This window comes from Gavialis gangeticus, unplaced genomic scaffold (genome assembly GCF_001723915.1).
Source record: "Gavialis gangeticus isolate Ggan-Ray unplaced genomic scaffold, GavGan_comp1, whole genome shotgun sequence".
Classification (NCBI taxonomy): Eukaryota; Metazoa; Chordata; order Crocodylia; family Gavialidae; genus Gavialis; species Gavialis gangeticus.
In genome coordinates, this window is record NW_017728993.1 from 17,262,603 (window position 1) to 17,266,296 (window position 3,694).

The following is a 3,694-nucleotide window of genomic DNA, read 5'->3' on the forward strand; positions in this document are numbered from 1 at the left end:
TTACATGAGGGTTCAGATAAAAGTGCTCCAAAGCAGAACGCCTTCATTAACTTCTGTTAGTCCCTACCTGGGAAGCAAGGCTGGGCTGATGCAATCCAGCCCCACCCCCAGTGCTGTCTTCAGGATAAAAGAAGGGCAGCTTGGTCTGGGGTTTGTCCGGCCTTTGCCAGAGGGAGGGGTACCTGGATAGGAGTACTCCCCGGGGGGCTCCAATCCACCTACCCTTCCCTCTGGCAAAGGCTGGACAAACCCCAGACCAAGTTCCCTTCCCTCCTTTCTCCCCCCTCCCATCTGGAAGACAGTACCGGAACTGGGAGGATGAGGTACAGGGCTAGGGGAGAAAGACTGCAGACATGCAGCCAGCTCCAAACTGGAACTCAATCCCCCAACCCCTTGGACCCAACAAAGAATATCTGTTAGATCTGTAGGTTGGAGGGGGGGGAATGTTAAGGATCATTATAACTCATGGTGCTTCCTTTAAAGCGCCATGAGTTACAGTGGGGAGCTGCAAGTTTGTCAGTGCCCAGAGTGTTACTGTTCTTCAGCTATCCTGTGGTTCTGTCAACTCAGGATTCTTTAACTCAATTCAATTTGTTCATATATCTAGAGTCTACACCCTTGTTATACCTGTATAAAGAAGGCATAGATATGTTATGTATGTGGGAAAAGTAAGGCAAAGCAGTTACATGCCTTGTCCAAAGTCCAGAAGCACAGCCGGGACCTAGATGAGAACTCGGGGCTTTCTGACTCTCTGACCTGTGCTTAGACTACTCCTATTCAGCAAAGAATTGTGAACATGTAGATTTCTGCAAACATGACCAGACAATACTAGAATGATTTGTTATGGGCCCCAACACAAATATAAATGAAAGATTCCAGAGGTGAAAATGGCAATAGCTGTGATCCTATTAAAAAGTTATTTTTTCATCCCGTGCTTCAGATTCTCAGAAGTGTCACTGTTTGACAGTATGATTAAAGGCGACTGCACATCAACTCTAGTAAGTAATTTGTTGGATCCAATGCTCCTAAGGACATGTTCCAATCCCTAGCAGTGCTGGTCAAGATGACATTCAGTTCCAGCTCACACAGTAGTGACCTTTATATTATTTGCACCCAGGAGGAAGGAGTCATCAAGCACTGCTACTAAAATGAAGAGCTTCTTGAGAGAGCTCAGAAACAGAGATGTGTAGGTGATGAGATCTGCCTTCAGCGCAACGTGAACAAGAGATTTTGAGCTGCCAAAAAACCTACATTCTTATTTAGAATAAAACTGTTAATCCCAATAGAAAAGAAAGGAAAACAAAAAGACAAATTACTAAATCATCTAGTACACACAACAAATATAAACATGTGGGGTTTATGCATTTCAAGATACACCCCCCTTGGCCCGAGTCTTGAAAATAGAACAAAATGTTTACTTGCTTCTTACCTTTTTATCTTATACATGTGTTAAGAAATAAATGACCCTGTGCCTATTCATGATGACTGCTGCACAATGAGCCAGTTCTGCTGATTCAGTATGTTCTACTTGATCCTAAAAAGGCAAAAACAAACACATTTTAGGACTGGTAATTCTACTGTAAACCATGGTTGTTGGGTTTTTTTTAATACATGAAATCTGTTGCAGCTAGCACAGGCATGTTTGATAAATGCTGCAAGCCTCCAAATGATTTAGATTACATTCACAGCTTTTAATTCAGGGACCTATGCACTATGCTGCTACTGCACTCCAATATCTTGACTGAAGAGGCCAGTGGCAAAGGATATGTTGCCACCTGCTTACAATTCTTCTTCACTTAATTGTAAATCTACAGAATGAGGCAGCAACCGCAGTCGCCCTTGTATCTCTGATGACCTTGACTGTAATGCTAATTTATGGACCTACCACAGAAGTTAATTATTTTATATTGCAACAAGCCTTCCAAGAATAAAACCCTCACAGCTCTCAAAATCAGCATCCTTTAAATTCCATTCAACAACTTCCCACTGATTTCTTTATTGCCAAACAACTGTTTTACCTCCAGATGAGTCCCGCAATTCTAGTCTTTCTTCACTTCCTAAAGGCTTTTACTCGACTGTCAGTATACGGCATCTGCTTTCAATAACAAGGGGCATACCTCCCCAGAAATAGTTTTGACTCGCCCAAGTACAGCATTGTGTATAACATAATATATTCATGTTCATGCAACAGCATTGTAGCAGCTAAGAGAGTTTAAGATTATGACACAGCCATGCACACAGTTAGAATTAACATATGATGGAACAAACTGCCAGGAAAACAAGGACTCCGTTAAACTAATCTCATACTATAAAGTGTTCTGACATTGTGCCTAATATGTTTCAATTGCTCTACTACATGTAGCACATCTGTTGATTCTTTGACACAAAAGTGTAAGCTTAAAAATATTCTTACAAGACTCTAGTGAAAGGAAAAGAACCACACACATTTCAGCTCTCCATGCACCAAAGCAATGCTCAATGTTACACTTCAATTTTCCCAGGGTTGTTTATTGTTCTTTTAAGAAATATGCCACAATAATAATTCCAGGAAACTAATGAATTGAAAAACAACACACAGAGCAGTGGTGTTTCCAAATTCAAAATAAAATTATACAGCATCATATGCTTGTAGTACTAATTCTGCATGCTTGTTGAACTTCAGGGCTTCTACACATATTCTTACTGTTGGTAAACCAAGGAGACATCCACAAATTTGGGGGAATAAGGAACAGACTTCTAGTGCACTACAACTAGGGACCTACCAAATTGATGATTACGTGATTTTCACAAAAACTACAAATTTGGTGGGTCACTTGTGAAAAAGCCTGGTCCCCATGAAAAAGCAAGAAAACGGAGGTGGGAAGCCCTGGCGTCCTGAACTGGAGTGGTGGGGGTGGGGGGAGAAGAGAAAGGAGGGGTGTACGGGGATTTTTGCAGTGGAGCACAGCATGCCCCCCCCCACATGCCTCTGATTGGCTTAGAGCCCCTGGAAGTCCCACCCTTCTCTGGAGATTGACAGATGGCCATGTGTCTATCTCCAGGAAGGGGTGGGACTTACAGGGGCCCTCAGCCACAGGCATGGGGGCCCACCACACTACACCCCAAAAATGGCATCAGATGCCATGCCAAGACTGCAAAATACAGAAGCAGCTTCTGTGAATTAGGCAGGAATTAAAACCTTTGGTACTTAAATTTCACACTATGATCTTGTTTCTCACTACCAAAGGGATCACCTCCCTGACCCATTCAACCCCTGACCTCTTTAAAAAGGGAGATGAATCAGCATGAATTCTGCTTTGTGATGTCACTTTCACATGAACTGTGATCACCAAATGAATTCCACACCAGCCACCTGAGAGCGACCAACTCTAATCACTACTAATTACAAAGCAGGTAGAACTAAAAATATGTAAGTGACAAGTTCTGTATTTGGTTATCAGTCCTCTGAAACCAGCCAGCCCATTACACAGGAAATACTAGGGGCAGGCAAAGCAACAGCTACAGGCACAAAAATCAGAGAACAGTAAAACCACTGTACCTTCTTTGATCCCTTTCTACATTTAAGAAACTTTTTTTTTTAAATAATTAAAGCCAGAGAACACACATCAGATAATTGCCATCAGTCTTCAAAGAAAACGCTTAAGATAAATGCTTAAGGTAAGCGTGTGTTCTCTTCTAGGTTGGTGGACCTCCT

General features: G+C 42.2%; 1 protein-coding gene across 1 annotated transcript in view; it reads right to left on the reverse strand.

Moving 5' to 3' along the window:
- ZFYVE9 (zinc finger FYVE-type containing 9) overlaps positions 1 to 1,552 on the reverse strand; it is a 90,226-nt gene extending 88,674 nt beyond the window's left edge. Inside the window, exon 1 of the mRNA XM_019501307.1 lies at positions 1,430 to 1,552. The gene's annotated coding sequence lies outside the window, so the exon portion shown is untranslated. The remainder of the gene's footprint in view (positions 1 to 1,429) is intronic.
- Positions 1,553 to 3,694: the final 2,142 nt, after the last annotated feature.